Genomic DNA, 26,095 nt, shown 5'->3' on the forward strand with positions numbered 1-26,095 from the left:
GGAGTTCTATGGAGTTGCTGTTTTGTTTAATGTTGTATCTGTATCATCTAAAATGATAACAACCACAGCACCTAACACTTATTGAATGCTTACTTTTTGTGTTTCATAAATTTTCTCTGATTAAATGCTTAAAACAACTCTATGAAGTAGATACTACCAGTATTTTCATTTTATAAATGAGTAGACTAAGACACAGAGAAGTTGGGTTACTTGTCCTAAATCACACACTGTTAAGAGGTGGAGCCATGATTTCAGCTGAGGCAGTCTGATGCTTTTAACCACTGGGCTAGACATTGAGCTAAAGAGTGCAAGGTCAAGAGGAGACATGCCTGGATTTAAAGAAGGAAACTTATATTACCTTCAGATTTTGAACTTCTGGCTAGATGCAGAAAGAAGACGCAGCTTTGGATTGTTGTGCTTGTGGGAGGAGTGAGTACTTTTCTGTTGTGAGTATGTGTATATGTGGGATGGGTGTATTATAATAGGTGTGTGTGGTCTGGCATAGAGTGCACTGGACTTCTGTGGTTTTTATCTGCTCAGCACACCTTCCTTTCTTCTTTTGGTAGTAGATTGAAGATTCTTCTTCCCTGCTCCAATCAGAAAAAGCTGTCTTTCTTGCTTATTTTGGCCTATGAGAGCATTTTTCCTGGGATTCTAATAAAGTAGAAAAGAGAAGCCCTCTCTTTCTTCTCCTACATAAGTGTATTTGAATTGGCACTTCAGCCTAGAATTCAATAAAGACAGGAAAGATTCTTTTTTCAAGATTGATTGAACACAGGTTATGGAATAAAATTAGATACAATTAATAGAATTAATTTAAAAAACTTTTTATGAATTAAACTACAGAGTAATTATGCTGGCTTTAATTTCCAGAATAATTTAAAGTATTAGGAAAAACAATCCTTATAGAAGGGAGGCAGAAGAAGTTTTATATACACAGAGCAAGGTTCACAATGCTGGCCTTAGATGATCAGAGTGATGTGACCACAAGTCAAGAAGTGCTGGCAGCCACAAGAAACTAGAAGAAGGAAGGAGTGGATTCTCCACTGGAATCTCTGGAGGGAATGCAGTTACGCCAACAATTTGTTTTAGGTCCAGTGATACTGATTTCAGATTTCTGGCCTCCAGAACTGCAGTGAATAAACTTCTATTGTTTTGAGCCACCAAATTTGTGGTCATTTGTGACAGTAGGCACAGAAAACTAATAGAATACTATTTCCTGGTACTTCCTATTTATCTCAAATTCCCCTGAATTTAAAATCTTTATTTTTTTTTAATGTTTATTTACTTTTGAGAGAAAGAGAGACAGAGACAGAGGCATGAGCAGGGCAGGAGCAGAGATGGAGACACAGAATCTGAAGCAGGCTCCAGGCTCTGAGCTGCCAGCACAGAGACTGACGTGGGCCTCAAACTCACAACTGAGATCATGACCTGAGGTGAAGTCAGATGCTTAACCAACTAAGCCACCCAAGCACCCCTGAATTCAAAATCTCTATAAGTAGTATTACCAAGGTGCCTTTAATTTTCTCTAAAGATGTTTTGCAAAATGTGGCTGCCTGCTCTATTTGTTGACTCACATGACAGTGCATGTCTTTTCCTTCTTTCTCACCTTCTTACCTCCTTCCCCTCTCTCTTATCTAAGTAGTTTTTGTTCTGGCCATCTGATATTTTATTTTGGTCTATTTCTGTGTTGTCTGTCCTTCTGGGATACTCAGGAAAGTGTTACTCTTATCCGTTTGGTAAAAGAATAACCTTGTTATTGGAGCTAAACCAGTGTGGATTTCCCCAATAAGAAATGTGAGCATCCCCCATGGCTGCAAAGTCCTGGCAGGTCCTGTTTCATCATTTTATGCTTATTACCATATAAGGTACACTTTCTTCTTGGTATGTCTTAAAATATTTTTACATACTTAGAAATGTCAAAAGAAAATTCAGAGAGCTTTGCTTGATATGAATATTTTATTGAGCGAGAAGCTGACTGCTAACAGTGATTGGAGCTGGGCTTTCGGTAGTTACTGCAGTGAGTACAGTAAGTATATTGTTTTCTCTTGTGATTGGTTACTAAAAACTCACTCCTTTTCATTGCATAATGAACTTGTTTATAGCTGATTGTCTAGGAAGCTGTAAGGTCATGCCATAAAGACATGAAGAAAGCTTAAGTTTGTTTCAGGTCAGAGCATTTCAGGTAAGTCAGGACAGTTTAAGTTTTTTTTTGCGTGACTATGAGTGTTTGGTCTAGTGGTATATTCAAACAGAATATTTTGGTTTTTCTTTAATAGAGACAAATGTGGGCATATAGGATCAAAGTACCTAGGATTAAATCTCAGCTCTTACTCTTCTTAACTGTGTGACATTTTGTAAATTCAAGTGCTTGCTCTAATTGACGAAGCCTTGGAAGTTCTCATATGTGAAGTGGGGATAGCTGTAAGGTTGTTGTAAGAACTAAAGGATCTAGTATATGCCAAGCACTTAGAACACTATCTGGCACATAGCAAATGCTTGACAAATGCTGCTCCTATCATTGTTGTCATCATCGTCATTATCATCACCATCATCAAGATCAATGTCAGCATTTAGTGTGAGGACTGCACTGTCGCATCTGTGTCTCTGTCAGAGTAGGGCCATCTCCTGGCCTTGCCACCTCTTTAACCTGGCTCCCCTTGTTGTAAGTGGCAAACCCTAGGTGGGACATATGTTTCTATTTATACTTGACCAGGAAGAATTAATAAAATGCTTTCAGTTTGAGGTGTGTCTCATTTTTTATGAGTGATACTGTCTGCCAGAAGCAATAATTTAGTTGAATTAATTTAAATACTATTTTACTTTCTCAGCATCATTTTGTAGTATAGAGGTTCAGGTAAGATTTCTGTGTGTGTGTGTGTGTGTGTGTGTGTGTGTGTGTGTGGTCAACCACCTTTGAAATTGAGGAATGAATATGGTTTTGTTATATTCATTCATTTCTTCATTCATTCAGTGTAGATATACTGAATTTCTACTGAGTATTCAATCCTGTGTTGAGTTTTAGGGACATAGGAATGAATGAGACACACATGGTTCCTTCCCCATGGAGTTTACAATAGAGTGAATACAGAATAAAAAAAATAAGCTATAGTAAATAGTAATTTGAGACAGGCACCATAAAGGCCACAAACAAGATTCTGAGAAGGTTGGGGCTTCTGGGTGGCTCAGTCGGTTAAGCATCCAACTTTCGCTCAGGTCATGATTTCACGGCTCATGGGTTTGAGTCCCATGTTGGGCTCTGTGCTGACAGATTGGAGGCTGGAGCCTATTTTGGATTCTGTGCTTCCCTCTCTCTCTGCCCCTCCCCTGCTCGCCCTCTGTCTCCCTCTCTCAAAAATAAATAAACATTAAAAAAAAAAAAAAATTCTGAGAGGGAGATGGAGAGCAGCAAGGTTACATAGGGCAGGATGGGTGCTGGGATATCCAGGAAATGTTTTCTGAGGTGTGGACATCAAAACAGAAATTGGTAGGATAAGAATGAGTTTGACATGAGAAGAGCTGCAGAAAGAACATTCTAGGCAGAGGCTCTAGCATAAATTTATGTATTATAAGAAGAAAAAAATTACCAGGGTGTCAAGAGGCAAGTGGGCAAGGGAAAGAGCTTTGGGAGATGGTATTGTAGGGATGGGCAGACGCTAGATCATGCACGTACTGACAACTTGTGATTCTTGTTAGTAAATACTATTTATCTAAGATGTATGCAGGTAGCATTAGTATATACAGCTATCATAACATATAGCTATCTGTGTTTCCAAATCAATTTGATTTTGCTCTGATACCAAAGTTGTTTCATTGTTTAAATAACTCTGCCTTGATTGGTATCACTATTAGCCATTAATGTAAATAGAAGTGTTTTGAATTTTGATTGGGACAGTTTGTTAAATCAGACTGATTGCAAAATTAACTTAAATAGTTTGAGTTATGTAACATTTTCAAGGAAATAAGTTTTATTACTTTGAAATTCACAAAGCATCCCAAACTAGACTAAGAAAATGCTACCAAGTAGAGATCCTTTAGGACCTACTTTAATGGTTGATAAGGTGATTTTAATGAGCATAGCAAGTATTTATAATTTTATATTTATAATTTATAATGTTTCTTCAATTGTTGAAATTTTTATTCCCTGGTGGATTGAGCACATCCATTTCAATTTTATTTATATTATTTTCTTGACAAGATCATTTTTAGATGATAGAAATATTGAAATTACTTCAATTTGTTATTAATGGAGTACCAGTAATGGAGCTTTATATTTTTCTAACATCTTAATATTTAAATGTGTTCAAGGCATACAACATTAAGTAAATTTGCTTAAGAACTGAAGCTGAGCAGAACTGCAGAGCATCTATAAGCTTGCTTATTATTCTGTTATTACCATTAGTAGGCATTTATCTTTTTTTATCTAAACATTTTTTAATTGAAGTATAGTTGACATACAATGTTTTGATAGTTTCAGGTGTACAGCATAGTGATTTGACAATTTTACACATTATACTATGTTCACCACGGTAAGTGTAGTTAACCATGTCACCATACAATGTTATTACAATCTTATTGACTATATTCCTTATGCTCTATTTTTTATCCCATGATTTTTTTTTAAGTTTTATTTATTTATTTTGAGAGAGGAGGAGGGACAGAGAGAGAAGGAGAGAGAGAACTGCAAGCAGGCTCTGTGCTGTCAGCACAGAGCCCAACACAAGGCCTGAACTTATGAATCCAAGAAATCATGACCTGAGCCAAAACTGAGTCAGATGCTTAACTGACTGAGCCACCCAGGTGCCTCATTATCCCCATGATTTTTTTAATTTTATTTTTTTAATTTATATCCAAATTAGTTAGCATATAGTGAAACAATGATTTCAGGAGTAGATTCCTTAGTGCCCCTTACCCATTTAGCCCATCCCCCCTCTCACACCCCCTCCAGTAACCCTCTGTTTGTTCTCCATATTTAAGAGTCTCCTGGGGCGCCTGGGTGGCGCAGTCGGTTAAGCGTCCGACTTCAACCAGGTCACGATCTCACGGTCCGTGAGTTCGAGCCCCGCGTCGGGCTCTGGGCTGATGGCTCAGAGCCTGGAGCCTGTTTCCGATTCTGTGTCTCCCTCTCTCTCTGCCCCTCGCCCGTTCATGCTCTGTCTCTCTCTGTCCCAAAAATAAATAAACGTTGAAAAAAAAAAAAAAATTTAAAAAAAAAAAAAAAAAAAAAAAGAGTCTCCTATGTTTTCTCCCCCTCCCTGTTTTTATATTACTTTTGCTTCCCTTTCCTTATGTTCATCTGTTCTGTGTCTTAAAGTCCTCATATGAATGAAGGCATATGATATTTGTCTTTCTCTTGACTAATTTTGCTTAGCATAATACCCTCTAGTTCCATCCATGTAGTTGCAAATGTCAAGATTTCATTATTTTTGACTGCTGAGTAATACTCCATTGTGTATATATATATATATATATATATATATATATATATATATATACCACATCTTCTTTATCCATTCATCCTTCGATGGACATTTGGGCTTTTTCCATACTTTGGCTATTGTTGATAACACTGCTATAAACATGGGGTTCATGTGTCTCTTCAAAACAGCACACCTGTATCTCTTGGATAAATACCTAGTAGTGCAACTGCTGGGTCATAGGGTAGTTCTATTTTCAGTTTTTTGAGGAACCTCCATACTGTTTTCCAGAGTGGCTGCACCAGCTTGCATCCCCACCAACAATGCAAAAGAGATTCTCTTTTCCCGTATCCTCGCGAACATCTTTTGTTGCCTGGGTTGTTAATGTTAGCCATTCTAACAGGTGTAAGGTGGTGTCTCATTGTGGTTTTGATTTGTATTTCCCTGATGATGAGTGATGTGGAGCATTTTTTCAGGTGTTGGTTGGCCATCTGGATATGTTCTTTGGAGAAATGCCTATTCATGTCTTTTGTCCATTTCTTCACTGGATTATTTGTTTTTTGGGTGTTGAGTTTGGTAAGTTCTTTATAGATTTTGGATACTAACCCTTTATCTGATATGTGGTTTGCAAATATCTTCTCCCATTCCATTGGTTGCCTTTTAGTTTTGCTGATTGTTTCCTTTGCTGTGCAGAAGCTTTTTATTTTGATGAGGTCCCAGTAGTTCATTTGTGTATCCTCATGATTAAAAAAAATGTTTATTTATTTATTTTGAGAGAGACAGAGAGAGAGAGAGAGGGAGTGCACGAGTGCACGTGCACATGAGTGGGGGAGGGGAAGAGAGAGAGGGAGAGAGAAAATCCCAAGCAGGCTCCATGCTATCAGCGCAGAGCCTGACACAGGGCTCAAACTGATGAAACATGAGATCATGACCTGAGCCAAAACCAAGAATTGATTGCTTAATCAATTGATCTACCCAGGCACTCCCATCCCTGTGACTTTTATTTTTATTCATTCATCTATTTTTACTTTAGAGAGAGACAGAGAGAGAGTGAGCATGTGTGAGCAGGTGAGAGTGGCAGAGGGAGAGAGATAACCTTAAGCAGAATCTTAAGCTCCACACACTGTGTGGAGCCTGTCGCAGGGCTCCATCCACAACCCTGGGATCATGACCTGAGCTGAAATCATGTGACTTTTATTTTATAACTGGATGTTTGTACCTCTTAATCCCCTTCACCTATTTCACTCACCCTCCCATCTCTTCCCCTCAGGCAACCACCAGTTTATTCTCTGTATTTAATGAGTCTTGCTTCTCTTTTGGGTCATTGGTTTGTTTGTTCATTTGTTTTGCTTTTTTAGATTACACATATAGGTGAAATCATATGGTATTTTTCTTTCTCTGTCTGACTTATTTTGCTTAGCATAATACCCTCTAGGTCCATCCATGTTGTTGCAGATGGTGATGGGATGAGTAATATTCCATTCCACATCTCTATCTATTAATCTATCAATTGGACACAAGTTGCTTTTGTATCTTGGCAATTGTAAATAATGCTGTGATAAACATAAGGGTGCATATATATTTTCAAATCAGTGTTTTTGTTTTCTTTGGATTAATACTCAGTAGTGGAATTTACTGGATCGTATGGATTTCTATTTTTAATTTTTTAAGGAATCTTCATCTTAGTAGACTTTTTTTTTGTTTGTTTTATTTAAGTTCCAGTTAACATACAGTGTAATACAAGTTTCAGGTGTACAATGTAGTGATTCGGCACTTCATACAGCCAGAGATCTAAGCGAAATAGATGTAAGTAACATGCCTGATGGGGAATTTAAAGCCGCAATCATAAGGATACTCACTGGACTTGAGAAAAGAATAGAAGACATCAGTGAGATCCTTACCACAGAGATAAAAGAACGAAAAAGGGCATTTCTTATTTAACAACCATTCATGAAACTGTGGCAGACTAACTTTTTTTGCAGGTAGACCCTTTGTATTTCTTGACACACATCTAGATAAACTGAAACAATACTTGTGTTCTCTTTATAACCTTCAACCCAAACAGCAGTTCAGTTTCTGTCTGAACACTGTAAGTGTTAGGGATCAACCCCTGAATGATTTTGTTCCTTGTCTGGACCATGTTAATATTAGAAACTTTTTAAAATGTTGATATGAAACTTTTCTCTGTAGCTTTTGTTCATTAATTTCAGTTTGACTTCAGGAGCTATATAGACCAAATCTATTGCCCTTCTCCATGAGAGAAGATGCATCTGCATCTGTACCCGCATCTGCATCCACAGCTACCTCCGCATCTATCTCCACACTTGAATCACAGTCGATGTCCATGTCTATGTATCTGCATCTCTGATTGTAGAGTCCTCTAGGGGTTCCTCCAGTGCAGGTTATATATCTCTACTTCTTTCACTGGTTCCTACTCTAAACAATTTGTGCCTTCATAGCCTATATTCTGGCTGAGGAGACAGATGCTAAATAATAAACATAATACACAAGTAAGGATTATATAATAGCTAAAAGTTATATGTGCTATAGAGAAAGTAAATAAAGTAAGATACTCTCTTATTGGGGATGGGAGTTCCCTTTTTTCTCCCTAGTTAAAATAAGAAATTATTTTATTTATTCTTTACATAAATATTTATATAAATTTATACAAACATTTATAATTATTTATAATTATTACGTAAAATGAGATTATTTTATTAATTATTTTCAGTAGGTTATTCTGCCATATTAAAAACCCCAGTAAATTGCCCAGCTACAGTCATTACTATTCATGAATTCCTACAATGTAACAGATGTATGGTAGATATTATCATATTTAATTCTGATCCAATACAGAATTACAGAGTACTCACTATGTTCTAGAGAATGTGGTTAGCACTTCATGTAACATTATCTCACCTGGAAAATTGAATATATAATATAACCATTTTTCAGAGGAGAAAGTTGAAACTCTGTGAGGGTAGGTAAGTTGTTCAAGGTTTCAGAGTCATAAGGGACAAAATAGGGACTCAAAACTGGAGTCAGTTTAGCTGAAGCTCACAGCCTTTTCTTGGACCCTGGACCACCTCCCAAAGGTGTGACTCTTGTCTCTCTGTTACTCCCTGCCTCAACATAAGAAACTATTGATCTTTTCTTGAACAATAGTGGACTTATTTCATTAACAGTGTTATTCATTCATTCACTCATTCATTCATCCAAAAAACATTGATTGTACTAGTATTTGGGTTTTCAAAGATAGAAAAGTTGTAGCTTACCCTGAAGGAACCAATGGTATGATGGGGAAACAGACATACAAAAATATACTTTTATAAAATCCAATCAGTTTTATAAAGAGGTATGCACACATGGCAAAACTCTGAGGCCCTTCTGACAAAACCTCTGAACTTAGAGAAGGCATATTTTGCTTTTTATCTGCAGTAAGAAATGAACTGTAGATCATGACCACTATGCATCTACACACATAAAATTGAAAAAAATTCTTTTCATAAAAATACTTTGGGGCGCCTGGGTGGCGCAGTCGGTTAAGCGTCCGACTTCAGCCAGGTCACGATCTCGCGGTCCGTGGGTTCGAGCCCCGCGTCGGGCTCTGGGCTGATGGCTCAGAGCCTGGAGCCTGTTTCCGATTCTGTGTCTCCCTCTCTCTCTGCCCCTCCCCCGTTCATGCTCTGTCTCTCTCTGTCCCAAAAATAAATAAACGTTGAAAAAAAAATTAAAAAAAAAATACTTTATGTTTAGTACAGACACTGTATTCTAACATTGCCTATTCTTTTTTATTCTCTTGAAATAAAACTTCTGGTCTTGATACATTGTAAGATGTGACACTTTGGCTAAGTCTTAAGAGATGAATCAGATATTGCCAGGTGAAGTAGGGAAGGGTGTTCTTGGCAAAGGATGGCTTGTACAAAGGCCCCAACGCAGGAAAGGTGATGTGGAGGGGAAGGTGGTGTGGAGGGAAAGGGGCTGAAGTTGAAATTGGGAAGATATATGGGCACCAGTTTGTGAAGTTTTTGAAGGGCCTATGGGTGAAGCTATAATAGTACCTTATTCTTTAGACCAGTGTTTCTCAAAGGTGAATGGACATCTGAATCACCTGGAGATCTTGTTAAGATGTAGATCTGATTCAGTAGACCTGGAGTAAGGATCTCAATTTCTGCATTTCTTTCTTTCTTTTTTTGTTTTCCCATTTTCTTTATTTCTAACAAGGTTCCGGGTGATGCATTTTGGTTAGCAAGGCTCTGCAGCATGGAGTACCTTTAAAGGTTTAATTAGAGCAGTGACATGGGTAGATGTTTCCTTTAAGAACATTATTGTAATGGCCAGGTGGAGGATGAGGGAGGGGCCTAGTCTCAAGGTTACTATAGTTGCATAAGTCAGAGCTGCTTCAGATCCTAATTAGAGTAATAGGACTGTGTTTGAGAAGAAAGGGAGAAACCGTAGAGAAATTTGTAAGATGTAATTCAAAGGTTTTGGTAATTAATTAGAGGCTGAGACAGAAGAACCAACAAGGATGGGCATTTGTTGCTGGAGAAACTGAGTGTTGCATTTTACCACTATAGAAAGGGAAGAATTCATGTTTGGACTTACACACACACTCTCTCTCTCCTCTCTCTCTTTCCCTATCCCTCTTTCTCTTTCCCCTTCTCACCCACTCTCACTCTCTCACTTGCTCCCTCATTCCCTACAGAGTTGTGGAAGACAATTTGAATTTGAGCTAGCTTTAGGACTAGTGCTGGAGAGTGGATCTGGGAGTCATTAGCATACACATCATAGGTGATCCTGAAGAGGGAGAAGTGGCCAGGGATGTGTGGTATGAAGAGGATTAAGTCAAAGAGTTTTTCAGAGATGAGGGTGAGTCCCTCATTGAAGGTCGTGGAGTCAGGGACACGGAATGGAAGGGATTGGAGAATCAAGGAAGTAAGTGGTTGGAGTCCAAGAAGCCATAGAGGAAGAATTTCAAGAAAGATAAATGAGCAAGTTGATAGACAGTGAGAGTTAATCAAGGGAATCACTGCTTTTCCTGAATGAGGCCACAGAGAGAGAAGACAAGAGTATCAAATAAAGAGCCCTGAGAAACGATTACATTTTCAGAACTATATAAGACCTTAGGAAAGGCCTGGGAGGTCTGGATGTAACATATCAAGGAGAAAATGGACCCATGTGATTGACTGTAAGGTGCAAAAGAAAAGAAGGATTCAAATATATTGCCAATGTTGTGTGTCTGGGCACTTTAAGTCACACATGAACAGAATCAGAGAAGTTAGGAAAGGGAGCTATTTTTGATGCAATGGGGCAAAGAGATATTTTGGATATGCTTAAAAATGTCCTGTAGCTTTACCTGAAGTATGGCATTAGTTTGGGTGGAAAGTCAGGGTTTGGAATGTAAATTTTAAATACCATCCTTAGAGAATTGGTTGTAAGAACAGTGTTCCCTACAGTTCTGAAAAGTGAAGAGCACGTGTTTTAGACCTGGACTTAATTTATGTTGTCTCATTTAGAGAAGCCAAATTATATATTACATATTATTTTACTCCCGTCATATCATATGCTTTGGTGTATGATGTAATGCTGGTTTTATTGATGGCAAGGAAGAGCATGTGAAGAGGACAGTGATGAAAGTCCCAGGCAGAAGGTTATCCCAGGGAATCGGTGGCCAATTCATTTATAAAGAGCACGTCACCGGGGCTCAGTTGGTTAAGCATCTGACTCTTGATTTTGGCTGAGGTCATGATCTTATGGTTCATGAGTTTGAGCCCCGAGTCAGGCTCCATCAGGCTCTGCACTGACAGTGTGGAGCCTGCTTGGGATTCTCTTTCTCTCCCTCTCTCTCTGCACACCCCCGCCCACCCCCACTCGCATGCTCTTTCTCAAAAATAAATAAAAAATAACACTTAAAAAAAGAGCACATAACGAACTCTGCCACTCAATCTAAATGATTATTCTTAATCTGTCCACATACCAGTCTGGCTCCCTTCCAAGGCTTCAACACATGCAGTGTCATTCTTCAGATTAATAAAAGATGTTCTTTCTGGGTGTGTAAGTTACAAAATTGTGCCCTTTCTCCCAACTGTTGAACTCTAGTCCCTGGACATACCACTTGGTCACCATAACTTCCAGCTGGATTTTACCTTCTTTTTCCCCTCATGGCTTCTGGATGAAGTCTACAGATTGCACAACTGCGTATAGCAGGCCTTCCCTTTTCCCCTCTCTCCCTGTCTCTCTGTTTCTCTCTCTTTCACTGTGTCTCCCTCCCTTGTCCCCTCCCTTTCCTTTTCTCTCTCCTCTCCTTGCCATTGGATGATAGTAAGATAAAAGAGTTGAGTTCAGGAAGCAACATTTTAATATTCTTATTTATTTACCCATATTATTTTTTTAATTGTGGTAAAATATACATAACACAAATTTACCATTTTAATGTGTACAGTTCAGTGGTTTTAAGTACGTTCACTTTGTTGTGCAATTATCACCACTGTTCATATTCAGAACTCATTTTATTTTGCAAAACTGACAGTCTGTACCCATTAAACAATAACTCCAAATTCTTCCTCTACCCCAGCTTCTGGCAACCACCATTCTACTCTTTGTCTCTGTGAGTCTGACTACTCTAAGTACTTTGTATAAGTGGAATCATACAATATTTGTCCTTTTGTGTCTGGCTTATTTCACTAAGCATATCTTCAAGATTCATCCATGTTGTAGCATGTATGAGAATTTCCTTTTTAAGACTGGATAATATTCCATTGAATATACCAAAATTTGTTTGTCCATTCATCTGTCTATGGACACTTGAGTTGCTTCTACTTTTTGGCCACTGTGAATAATGTTGGTCTAAATGTGAATGGACAAGTATTTGTCTGAGTCCCTGCTTTCAGTTCTTTTTGGATATATGTCCAGAAGTGGAATTGTTGGATCATATGGCATTTTTGTATTTTTGAACATTGCTTCTTATTAATTGAAATTTCTTGAAAAGCCTAGCCCTTAGCTTTGACACTTTTTTTTTTTTTTTTTTTTTTGCAACAAAGGCATAATATACGTGTAAGTCATGTACTGAGTAATCTGAATTTGGTTTTGTTTTCTTCACCTTCAACTATGCTCTGTCACATTCCTGCCTCTTAATAATATCTTGGGAGATTCTGGTAATTTTCCAGTCACTTTTTGTTACTAAAGACTAGCACAGCTCAAATAAATACTAGGCTTCCCCATTTCCCTATCCTTTCCCCATCCCCTAATTCAGGCTTGACTAAAGGCTCAGCAAGGAGTAGGGATTCTACTCTTCCATACACCTCCCTTTCTGTCTTCAGGTTCTAGCTTCCTATGGCTAGGAGGAGGGAAACCAACAAATGCTTTACTCCCTTTTCTACGCATTCCCATAGTGAGTCCTTAACTTGGCTGCACCCTACAGTCTCTATGTTTAGCAGCCACTGCAATTGATTAGGCCACTCCTCTGGCCCTGTTGTTGAAACTTTTTATGTTTATGATTCCTTGACCTTGTCCTTTGCCCCCAACTGAATCAAAGCTGTTTGCGTTACACACATCCTGTATATGTTGGCATGTGTGTATCTTCCCAAGTTTATCCCTGAGTCATTTTGCTGCATTCCCTGTCATCAAATGCCCTTGGTAACCCACATACTGACAGCGTCTTTGGGTGGGAATTTTGTGAATCTATTATACTTAGATTTTACTTTTTTCATTTTAGAGTGTAAGCTTACTTCCCGGTTGTTGAAGCACATCTCATTTCTAGATCTTAGGGTTGAGCACGAAGATGAACTTTGGTATAGATTCTGACTTTCCCCATAGCCTAGCCTACCTGTATTAAATAAATGCTGCATGCTCTTTGGGGCTCCTCCTAGTTCTACATTATTTGAGGATAAATACTATTACCACTTTTAACGCACATAAATATTGCATGGGTATATTTGATATCACATAGAGGTTTTTGAATACTGAGTTTTTTACTTAGTATGAGTGTTTTTGCATGTTATTAAGAAACATGATCTCGAATGGGCATATTGCGTTCTATTGTATTTATCACAATTTAGTTAACAATTTTACAGATTTGTTACCTTAATTATTTGTTTCCAGATAACACCTAATACTTATTCAGTACTTAGTATGTGTTAGTCACTTTTTAAATGCTCTGCATATATTAACTCATTTAATTCTCATAACACACCTTTGAGATCCACATTTCACAGGTGAGAAAACTGAGACAGGGAGGTTAATTACAACGTTACAAGGTTGTAACTGGAAGTTGGTCAGGTTGTAATTGGAACTCAGCTACTCGCTCTAGAACTTGTAGTCCTAGTCACTATCCTATTACTGTCTGACTCACTGTATAAGTGTCTTCATGGAAAAAAAAATCTTTATCTGCATTTTTGATAGTTTCTACTGGGAAGATTCCTAGAGGTGGAATAACTAGGTCAAGAGTTATGAAGGCTTTCAATTTTTTTTTTTAAGAGAGAGAGAGACCACAAGCTGGGGAGAGGGGTAGAAGGGGAGAGGGAGAGAGAATCTGAAGCAGAGCATGGAGCCCAACACGGGGCTCGATCCCATGACCCTGGGATCATGACCTGAGCTGAAATCAAGAGTAGGACGCTCAACCTACTGAGCCACCCAGGTGCTCCGCTTTCAAACTTTTTAAGAATGCTGTCCAGTTACCCTCTGGAAAATTGATACCCATCCACATTTACACCAATAGTGGGAAGAGATTTCTTTACACTGGCTTCCACCAATGTTGTTTAATTTCTCTTCAATAACTTTGAATTTGGGGTCTCTCTGAATAGTTAAAAGAGTTGAGGGAAGCAGGGTTCTTCTAAAAAACAAGGTAAGTACAATTTTATGCAAATGTAGAGTCATTTGTATATATACCTCAGATTATATTATATCCTGTTTTATTGAACTACATGTAAATGACCAGATTCCTTATGTCATCACTACTAAATACGTGAGTGTGTACTAAGACTGCTTGTGCCCAAGACCTGGGGATCATTACTCCTGTCAAGAGTACATTTCAGAGATAGCCTTATTTTGACAACTGCTGTCATGGGTGATATTTATGGTATTTTCTCAAGCTTTTAGGCAGTTGGAAGTCCTTTTACATTAATAATCTTATACTACTCTTTGGCTTTAAAAAATGCAGCCAGTAAAACTGTATCCTGCTCACATGTTTTTTTTTTACTTTGCATTAGCTTTATGTAGTATGCAGAAAGTCTTACACTGTATCCATATCTCCGGGTAATAGCAAACTTTGGTAGCCTGGGTTTTATCTCTGGAACATAAATTCTCTATTACCATCCTGAATTCAAGGAACAATAAGGCTAGAGGGCAGAAATCCCAATTATTTTTTTTTAAAGGAAGGTTAAAGAAAATTCCATGGAAATGTAACAGAGAAGAAAATTTTAGCAGTTTCTACAGTGATTTGGCCAACTTCAATTTGGAATCTAAATTATTCCTTGCGATTGGATGAAAATTAATCACCTGTCCTGCACAGACGGTCCTTTGGATTAGTATTTTATCATCACTCTCTTCTGAAAGAATCTTCATTGAATCACATGTTTCATTATGCTTCGTTAAGATTTGGTGTCTTTTAGTTTCAGGTATAGCTTAGTCTTTGAAATGCTTTAGGTTCCAAGAAAGTGCAGGAGAGGCAGGCGAGAGGCTGGTAACCTGAAGCAAATAACGAACGCACATTCTACTGTGTAATATCTTGAAGCCTGTGTTGCTTGTGATTCTTTTTAGTTTTTATTTTCAAGTGTGACTCTTGGTGGAAGCTTTGTCTTGAACACAATGCCGTTGTTAATAGCGAGTGAAATGACTGGAGCTGTGCTGAGGGAAAAAAAAAATGGGCTGAAGGATTTAAAGCCGACCACTGCAAACCAAACACTGCAATTATCTGCAGCTGAAAACAAGTAGCTTTTAATGTGTCCATTTGGCCAAGAAGAGAGAGGAGAATTATAGACCATTGCTCTTTCCTTTCCCGCTCTCATACTCTGTCTTCTTCTTCTTTATATAGTTTATCATCCATAATTTCAGGATGTATTTTGCTTCTTTAAGCTGTTTTATCTGTAGGCTTATGAGGTCACTCATGTGTGAATTCCTTTGTTAGTCATCTCACCTTTTGCCTTGATGATAGAAAATTGATCAGGCCTAAAGTACAAGTTCAATAGACAACCCCCTTGGTCCTTTGTCTAGGAGAATAGCTACCATTGAAGGCCATGAGCAGGTTGCTATTAATATGACAGCCTGCTCTATCTCCCACTGTAATTTATAATGAAATACCTAATCTCCATTATTTTGATCCAAGCAGGCGATCCCATGAAAAAGTCTTTTCATCCAGTTCCCAATGGCTGTTACATGAGAAATGGCAAACCAATAATTTTTGTCAAGTTTTTTAAGCCAACAGAAATGCTTTTCCACTGCTACAGTTTCAAAAGGCACAGATAAAGCTCATTCACTGAGATGAATGAAAAAGCCATCTGGGGTTTTTCTTTTTGACTTCCTTTCCTTTTCTCCATCCTTGTAATCAAATTTGAGCAAAATCAAATGGGGCTTTCTATGAAAGTACCTTTTGTTGATCTGAACGAGCTGGTAATTTACAAAATACCCTTCCTTTGTGAGGAAGGCTAAAGAAAAAAAGAATCAGTAGCTTTTAAAGCTGGGCCTTAGTGGGACTCTAAATGCAATGAAAGCAGTCTGTGTTGAGAGATTGAAATGCATTTCAAAGCCAGGCCTGACTGGGGTACAAGGAAGAACAGACCTATGTGCATTTTGTAGGAAGAAAAATGTGAATGGAAAAGGGAGAAAGGGAGAGAAACAGGGGGAAAATCTGGATAATACATTAAAGTAACCATAATTTTGGAGATGCATTCGTCTTACTGAAATTGTGTACGTAACCAGTGATACCGAAGTCGGATATTTGCTCAATCAGGATGCTCAACAATTTGAGCCTTTACTTTAAAGTTTGGAGCTGCATGGGTTTGTGGAGAAAGTCGGCTTGGGATGTGTGTGATGTTTTTCTCCAACTTTTCCTTTTTCTTCTTTGCTTTGGGATCTTTTGGGAAGTGCTTCAAGAAAACCTGAAGATGTTAATATTTCAGACAACTAATGCTTGCTATTTTCCCTCTTTTTGCCTGCTAGATTTCCTCATGGCAGTGATTCTTCTTCAGCCCTTTGACTTCAGAAGGATGGCATAGGAACCTCAAAAACAGTAAGTAATGTGTGATATTTTCTTCAACTCCTATTAATAGTCAGTTGTAATAGAAGCTGAAATTTGGTTTTTGGAGGGTTTGAAATCATCACGCATGCCTAGCAGGAAAATAGGTTTCGTGTAGCATTTGCATTTTTTGATAGAAATTACTTTTGGTTTGATTTAACTGTTTTTCACAATATTGCTATCGTAATACTGAATGTGTTTTTCACTATGCTCTATCCTGTATATTCTGATAGCTAAGTATTTTGTGGCACATAATGTGTGCATTCTTAGCACAACAATTTAAGAAACAATGCAAAAATTGCAGGGAACTATCCTTGGAGATGTTAAGTTTTCTTGTTCCATGCACAACACAATCTTCTTCACACATTTATAGTTTTGACTCCTAACAGTCATATTTTCTAAGGACTTTCTATTTGTGCTTGAAATAAAATTCTTCTATAAATTATATGAGCTTATTTCTTCAAAATAAATATCCAGAGAGAAGCAAGAGTTGTTTTGGTATTACAAGCCAATCAAGCAATTTTTAAGGCAGTTTAAGCTATACGTCTTATAATTCAGTCAAGCATTATAACTAAAATAACAATGCTTCATTTGGAGATATTTACTTCCTTTAGGGAAATGAAAAGTCCATTTTCAGCTTCCTAAAAATAAGACAGACATGTGTTATCTGAAGACATAATTCTTTGCATTAGAGTATATGTCACATTATTCTTTTTTTAAAATGTAGATGCAGCATTGGTATTTCTAAGTAACTATGTTGCATGCTTTAAATATGTAAATGCCTTAGTCAGAATGAGGCAATATGGGGCAGAATCAGTTCTAATGTCTCTGCAATGGCTTGAACAGCATATGCCTTAGCATGGGCATTGCCAAAGCAAGTGTGACCTGAGAATTACACGTAGGCAACCAGGAGACCTTTGTTTCTAGAGCTAAGAAACAAAACAAGATTAAATGATACCAAGACCTATGTTGTTTAACCCTTAAGGTGACCATCAGCATTTTTTTTTTTTTTTTTTTTTTTTTGAGATGCTGAAATGGGGAATGGAATAGTTTCACAAAGCTCTCTACAGGGCCAAACCCCTCTCCCTTCTAACTGTTTCTCATTACAAATCTAAATTCCTGGAAGTTTGTGTTAAAGATGAAGTCCGTTTTCTCTGCCTCTGCAGCTTTAGGTCTCTTTTCCAACTTCCTACAACATTTATCTTTGCCTGTGGTTTTGAGCCATTTGCTGCCTCCTAATGCCTAACTTTAAAATAGCACACATGGCAAACTGCCAAGAAGGTGGCAGTGGGGTATTGGTTTATATTGGTATTGAAGTTCCAAGGTTGTTGTTACCCATAATTTACAACAGTTACTACACAACAGATGATTAAAACCTGAGGGGTGGGTGGGAGGGAGAAGAGTAAAACTAATTGGTGCCTTTCTTGATGGATCGAAGTGTGTGTGGTTTCTTCCTGTGAAAACAAGTTGGATTGTTGCGGAATCTGCATGGACATGATGTTCTAGATTATCTTTACAGTGCCATTGTAATTATTGCCTTATATATCAAATCTTAGATTGATAGAGAAGCACAATATAGAGATCTTTTGTTTAAGATATGTAATTTATTATACAGTTATGCAAATTTTTTCTCATAATATTGATTTCATTCCCTTTTATGTAAATTAAGTTTGCTGTTAAATTAAAATAGTTGCTTTTTTTTTTAGCTTTTAAAAGAAAAGGTTTATTATTTAGGAGTGTCATTGTTGTTTTATTGCTAATCCAAGTTAGTACCTGGGCAGTAATACTTCATCTTTTGCTAACTAGTTTCACGTCTAGTCAATCTTGTAAGCATTTTGCCAAATTTCTCTTTGTGTTTCTTCAAGTGCTTTGGGTAAAAGCTAGAGATATTTGTCTTGGTATAGTTGTGAAGACTGTAAAGACATGTTAAGGAGTAGATCATTAGGCCTGAAAATCAACTAAAGTTCCTTCTTGCTCAGTTTATCGATGATTAACTGTTCCAAAGCTTTTGTTAGTGGAGCAGTGAATGTTTTCTTTCTCCCTCAACATGGGTATAAGCATTATTCTGTAAGCACCTGCATTTAGGGGTACTGCAGAGCTAGATATTTCCCATCTAACCACTGGGGATGGGGAGCCTTCTCAAATCTTTTGTTTGCAGGCCTCATATTCCTAGATACAGCAACTGATATATTACACACTTTACTCTTTGCTAAGCCAAAACAAAAATGAACAAACAAAAAAACCGCTCCTAGAAAGTTTAGAAATCTGGATCTCTGTGGTGTCTTAAGAAGTTATCAGAGGAAAGAAAGAAAAGAAAAAAGGGACACACTTGTTAGGACTCTGAAGCATCTGATAGTGATTTTAAAGTTTTGTTTTCCTTTATGTAAAATTAAAAGTTCCTTGGGATTTGTGTTAGGAACCAGGCACTACCTTTTTATGACACTGAATGTACTGAGGTTTCAGTGTTTTCATGGATGAGCCACAGAACCCAAAAGTGGACCTGAGGCCTGTGCAGCCCCAGTCCTTCCAGGGTAGGAGAGGAGCCCTGCCCCCTGCATAAGCTCTGCCAGTAGAAGCTATTATCTGCAAATTGTTCTTTTATAATCTTTAGCAGGATCAAGTAAATCTGCCCATGCTTTGATGTACTGACAAGCTATAGACTGCTTGACTAAGCAGCGTGTGTTAAGAGGTCACATTCTCTAGTGTTCGGGATGCAGGAAAGTGCTTGGCCTGGTTTTAATTACAGTTTTGTGTTGATGAAGGCTGTGGGCTGATCACTGACATCTTTGGGCCTCGTTTCCCTTAGGTGTCAAATGGGAATGTTATCTGTCCCTTGCTTGGTTTTTTTCTTGCCTCCTATGGATGGGCAGATATTTTGGCAGGAATATGATGGTTGGGTCCAGTCAGCTAAGATGGCGATGACATAATGACAAAGAAGATAAAACCAGGTTTCCAAGACATGCTCCACTGCTAATCCCAGATTGGACCCACATTTGTCTGACAAAGGGGACAAGGCAAGAGAATACAGGGCAGGTTTTGATCAATGCCAAGGTCATTCCAATTATTGGTCAGGCAATTCTATGAAACTTTAAGCAATAGCTCCAGCATCTGAAGTGAAGAAAATTCACAGACTTCCATCATGTCCTAAAATTCAGTATGGGGAAACTGGGAGCATAAGAGGCAGAAAAACTCTGTAACACCACTTTTTACAAGGGCTTTGATGTAGGTTGTAATACAATACAATAGATATAGATGACAACTAAACAATTAGGAATATAGAAAATATGTCAGTTTGACTCAGGAAAAAAAATAACACACATACAGAGGCCATACATTGCAAAGGTTTTGCTTTTGTTTTATGGTGTGTGTTTTTTTTTTTTTAATTTGTTTTGAGTCATAGACTTGACCAGGGTTTTTTAGCAGCTACAACAAAAATGGAAAAAAAATCATCAAAAGGGTAACTTCCATATAGTGAGTATTTTATACATATTAGCCCTAATCCTCACAACCACCCCAAAGTCTGTTATCATTACCCTCATTTTACAGTGGTGAAAATGCAGGATCAGAGAGATTCAGTAACTGGTCTCTAGATACACAGGAAGCATGTGGCTATGTGCATTAAATCCAAAGTCATACCCTGGGCTTTCCTTGGGCAACACAGATGTCAGCTGTCCCTCGGTCTCTTACATGTACAGAACATCTTTCTGTTTTTGTCCAATGCCAACCCACAGCCACAGACCTCAGCTTTCATTGAGGTTCTCTGGTAGAGTACACTTTCATGAAAAGTGAATGAGCAATAGATTTTACTCAGTAAAATTTTACAGTATTTTTTTACTGAAGGAGAGATGAAGTAGGGTGGGTGCGGAGTTTACTTTGCATATCCCACATCAAACCACTTGAATGAACATACATCCCTAGTGAACATTCTTGTTTACAAAGTGCCTTCTTAGTTTGCCAACACTGGGGATTTCTCTCTTTGACCTTTCTTCCCCCATGTTGCATCCAGCTTCCCTACATGTTTTCTTCTATTCCTGGATCCCCCTTTCTCTATCTTTAAATTACTTACACCTCTATTATGCAGCAGCAATATGGTTTTGCCCCAGCTCCTAAAACTAAACTTGCGTATCTAAGCCCAATGCCATGCTTAATACATCCCCAAAAGACTTCCTGGCAACTTATAGTAGTGAGGATTATGTAGCAATTGAAAAATCCCACTACGCATTTTTCATTAGTGAAAGACATTTCATTACGCTTTTGGTTGTAGCTACCCCTGCTGATGAGTCCAGGGTGCCATAGCAAAACTTATAACATGCTTCCTTGTGTGGGGCTTTAAATAGAAAGTTAAGGATGGAGGGAAAGGTGAAGTTAAGAATGAGAAAATCAATAAAGGAGAAAGAAACAACTTACCTAGTAATATAGTGCTAAAAATGAAATCAAGTCTCCTTTTTTCAGTTGTGTCCCATAAATTCCTTTGTACATGGAAATTGGAAACTATGTTCTTAATTTACATACTAGACAAACTTGGCCTTGTTTGTCTAATATGTAAATTATAATAATAATTTATTATATGCATATGATACATAATATATAATACAACATATTGTATTGTATATTGTATTGTATTATATATAATAATATATTAAATATAATATTATTTATAATAATAAATTTATTATTACTTAAAGAATAATAGAATGCTAATGCCCAGGAAGAGGCCACAGACAATGAAAAATGGAAACCATCACAAAGGTTTAGAGTTGTGGAAATACATTGAATCATGATTAGGTAGTAGGGCTTTTATCAGTTCAACCTCTGCGTCCTCCTTTTAGAAAATTTGAAAAGAAAAATGCATGAATCATCTATAGTGGCTCAACACATATAATTTGGAGTTTGAGGCATGAAGTGAAAATTGAGAAACATTTTACAAAACCTTTTGGAGCCCCAGGTTTAGAAATTTTTTAGAGATTCATTTACCTGAACACTACTATATTTTCTGTGTAGTTACTTTCTTTTAAGTTACTCAGGTCTTTGCTTCCGCTTTTTGGCTTCAAGAGTTGATGTTACAAGGTTCTTGGAGCCTTGAACTTGATTGTCAGACATTGTATCTCTTTTAGGAAATGATGTCCAATCTGCCAGCTATCCAAAATTGCCTATATTGTCATAGCTCTAATGAGTGTGTCTTTCAAGAGTGAATTGAAGGATAAAAATAAATGCCTTTTGATGTTCACAGACTCCTTATAAAGTGCTCTGAAACTAAAATGAAAGATGGTAATATTTTTCTTTCCCTGAGACAGTTATAAGGACAGATTTAATAATGTATAATTTCTTTTGTTGGAAGGGCAAACTCTCTTAAATATGTGCTAGATCATTGCGGATGAAAAGACGTGGTTATAGTAACAAAAATGTGCTATGAAAAAGTACGCCATAGCTGTCTAAAATTTTTTTTAATGTTTATTTATTTTTGAGAGAGAGAGAGACAGACAGAGGCAGAGACAGAGACAGAGATAGATAGGCACAGAACTTGAAGTAGGCTCAGGGCTTGGCACTGTCAGTGCAGAACCCGTCGCAGGGGCTCAACCTCCAAACTGTGAGATCATGACCTGAGCTGAAGTCGGACGCTTAACTGTCTGAGCCACCCAGGAACTCCTCAATTTTTTTTTTCAATAAACTGAAGGAAGAGCAAAGTGCTTCATCCAACAGAGTGTTTTAACATCCTAATAGTTCAAAGGTGGGATCTTTCAGGATATAGTAAAATGAAGATGTGTGTACAAGGAAAAGTTAAGGCTTCCCCTCCAGCTTCTGCTGGGAAGCCAGATCTGGAAGTAAGTCCCTCTAAGCATCTAGCAGACCATTTTCAATCTTGCTTGGATGACTTTCCCAGAGTAATTTGGATTTTTTTTTCTTTTTTGGACTGCTAGGTATGGCCAAGGAGATGGTCACTTGTATATCCTCATAAAAATTCCAAAACAGACAAATTATTTTTCTTGCCTCCAGAAAAAAAAAATTCAGCTTCTTATACAGATAGCACACTCTGTGATTAACACAATGAAAATGAGAAAAAAAGAAATGGAAAGGATTGGGGTTAGACGTGTGAAGGTAGGGTAGAGGAGAGAAGATGAGGAAGAGGAAGGGAAAATTCCAGGTATAAACTAAATTTTAAAATACTTTGTGTTTTGATGCCTTTCCATAATTTGCTCAAAGTGTTTATTATTTAGTGCCCACTATGCATAAGGGGTCAAATACGTTTAAACATTTTATAACCTAAAGTCACACAATTTTAGAGTTGTACTCTGCTTTAGGGAGCTTCTAGCACTGGGATTGTCAGCTTGGAGGATGAGCAGTAGAAAGAGAGGGATGAGTCCCCAAGGGGCTTGTCAGGATCTCCAGGTTACTGCATATTATTTTAAAAAGCCTATCGACCATATGTAATATTATAATTTTATATTTGAAAAACTAAGCAAATACTACTGTTTTAATAGTTTAAATAGAAACGCATGCTCCTCAGAACCATCTTTGTCTGGTGTCTGATGGAAACATGCAGAGGGTTGGTCATTTTCAGCCTCCAAAAAGCCTCTGGGGGAAAGGGGGCAGCTGTGTTAGATTGTATTTGGTACTGGGGGAGCATAACATTTTACATGTTTATTAAACAGAGGGCATAAGATAAATTAGATTAAGAAACACTGATCAAACCAAGAAGAGCAAGCTGGGGAGGTATACTTTATTAAGCAAACATTTATTGAGCACTCTACCGGGTTTGACAGTCAGGTGAAGATGTCTAGTACAGACCTGGATATGTTAATATGAACTCAGGTGAGTTCTGGGCTCAAGATAGGAACTTGAGATCATATTTCAACAGAAATGTGAAGTAAGTTAAAGACTAAGAGGGGCATGCTGTATTTCACAACAAAGAGATTGTGATTGATTTTGCAAGACCATGTTGGGTGGAGGGATGACAGGAAGCTCGACTACTGTGGGCTAAGAAGAGAGTGGGAGGTATGAGAGAAGAGACTGCATTTGTGATAACCCTTTCAGGCGGTTTCACTGGAAAAGGAAAGGACGGGCTAGGGTCAAAGCTGTAATAGAACTTGGGAATTAAAGGGGAATAGTTTTTAGATGGGAAACAATTGAATGCAAAGTATTTCAATACATATGGCATACATATTAAGTAACTATTAATTCACTGTATGTTTATTGAAAATACATTATGAAGTGGAATATGAGATGAAGAATGCATGGCTCTTGCTGTCAGGAAGTTTGCAAACTAGCTTACTCAATAGGCCGATCGCTAATGATAGCAACGGGCTAGAAATCTTATGGCTTATCAAAGTAGTATGAACTATGTGGATTAGAATATTGAAGATCAAAAGTTACTCAGTCATATCGGATCAGGAATTGTGAAGAGTCAGGTATTGTGGAGAAAGTAGACCTTAAAGGATGAAAAATTGCAACAGAAGGAGTTTGGGCACCAAAGCACAAGGAACTTGAAAGGCCATGTTGAGTGTTAGATTATTATACAAGAGCTTTAGAAGACCATGCATGAAACATTGGACTTTTATTTCAGTGGCATTGAATTCCAAGTTCATGGATTTGGCTTAATTTTGTGAGCAATTGGAAGGTTTTGAATAATATAGAGACATGATCCAGAGATCTACATTAGGAAAATGTACTTGGCAATCATACCTGGAAATGTTTGGAGCAGACTGAAAGTGAGGAAACTGGTTAGGAAACTCTATAATAGGCCAGGTGAGAGGGAACCAGAAGCTCAATCAGAGTGGTGACAGTAGGAATAGAATTAATAGAGAGCGAATTAATGCACTCATTAATTTAACAGATACTTACTTTGTACTTACTATGTATTAGGCAGACATAGGACCCCTAATCTCAGGGAGCTCCCAATCAAGTATGTGATGTAAGTAGTTTGTATAATAGAGGGAAATACCTAATGATAAGAGATCACACAGATAGGATGTGTGTGAAGGAAACTAGAAATCAAGGGAGTAAACTTCTAAGAAAGAAAGAGAATTATAGTTTCAAATGTTACCAAGGGAATAGAGTAAAAGGAGACCTGAAATGAGCCTGTTGGGTTTTGCAACATAGAGGATGTCAGTGATGTTAGCAGGAGCAATTTCACTGAAGCAGTGGGGGAAGAATCAGAACTTTATGGATCAAAGGTGGATTGGGAAGTGAGGACTTGAGGACAAGAGAGGCAGGAGAGGCATTTTTAGAGATAAACACGAGGCAGCTCCTGGGGTCAAGGTAATGGAGACTAAGAAGGAAAAGATGACTATGAGTTTAAGTCTCAGGAAATGATGGCATCATTTGGCAAAATAGAGAAGTCAGGAGTCAGCCTTAATTTTAAGGGAACTTTGGTTTTTCCCTTGATTGAGTTTGAAATGTAGATAGACATTTTGCCCATGGTTTGGAAAAAAGGTAAAAAATTTAAAGAAAAAGTTTAAGGAGTGTTAGGGCTAGATGCAGCTAATTTAGATTTTCAACTGGTAGTTGAAGCCAAGATCCTAGCAAGTAAACTGTAGAGGGAGGTGAAGAGTAGAGAGGACAAGAGAAAGGGATGGGGAAGAGGGTAGAGGCCAGTGAGGGTAACTGAAAAGAAGTTCTCAGAAAAGTGAAGGAAACCACCAGAGTGAGTTGTTATTGCAGTCAAGGAGAGATTTGCTTTGTGGTTGTTTAATCTCTTGTGGTTAGAATGTTATTTGCTATAACGCAGAACAAATACCAAGACAATACCATCTGTTTTTGGCAGTTAATAATTATCGGTAATCTTGGGAGCCATTTGTTCCCAAATGGGAACAGCTATTTTCCTAGGTTGAACAAAACAAAAGAAACCAAGTAGTGAGGGACAGTTAAGGCATAAGTGGGATTTCTTTTTTTTAATGTTTCAGGGAAGTGAGAGAACACCTCAGGGAAGGTGAGAGGACACCTTAATATGAAATTGTGGCAGGGATAAGAGGAGAATTGAGCATGTTTTGGAGTCAGACAGAATGAAGAAAGTATTTCTTGAGTGCCTGCTCTATGCCAGGCCCAAGCTGTTTCACATCACTTCGACAATAGTCTTCTGAGCTATGGCTTGCCAGCCATATTTATACATGATAAAACCTAGAGGTTGGGACCTTACCTGGAATCACAAGCCAGTAACTACAGAGCTGGGATTTAAACACAGGTCCACCAGACACTGAAGATACTCCTAGGCTTTATGTTTTTTGTTTTTTTTTTTTTTAATAGTTTTGGTTTCACATAAGAGTAAAGGAAGTGAGGTAAGTAACTGATTAAATAGGCTGTGTGTTCTTACTTAAGTGAGAGGTGAGGTATCTGCTGAGAGTGAGGAGGTCTAGGTAGAAAAAGGATTGAGAAATGTGAAGAATACTTGAAACACTAACTGTAGGGAGTAAGCGTGTCACTAAAACATGAAGAACAGAAGTGAAGTTTAGGC

At 37.8% G+C, this 26,095-nt stretch overlaps 1 protein-coding gene across 4 annotated transcripts in view; it reads left to right on the plus strand.

The window, feature by feature from the left end:
* FXR1 (FMR1 autosomal homolog 1) overlaps window positions 1-26,095 on the plus strand; it is an 816,075-nt gene that overhangs the window by 260,735 nt on the left and 529,245 nt on the right. For all 4 annotated transcript variants that reach the window (XM_086674796.1, XM_086674797.1, XM_086674798.1 and 1 more), the window contains one exon: window positions 16,572-16,641. The gene's annotated coding sequence lies outside the window, so the exon portion shown is untranslated. The remainder of the gene's footprint in view (window positions 1-16,571; window positions 16,642-26,095) is intronic.

This window comes from Puma concolor, chromosome C2 (genome assembly GCF_028749965.1).
Source record: "Puma concolor isolate L17-30 chromosome C2, mPumCon1.1.hap2, whole genome shotgun sequence".
NCBI classification, from domain to species: Eukaryota; Metazoa; Chordata; class Mammalia; order Carnivora; family Felidae; genus Puma; species Puma concolor.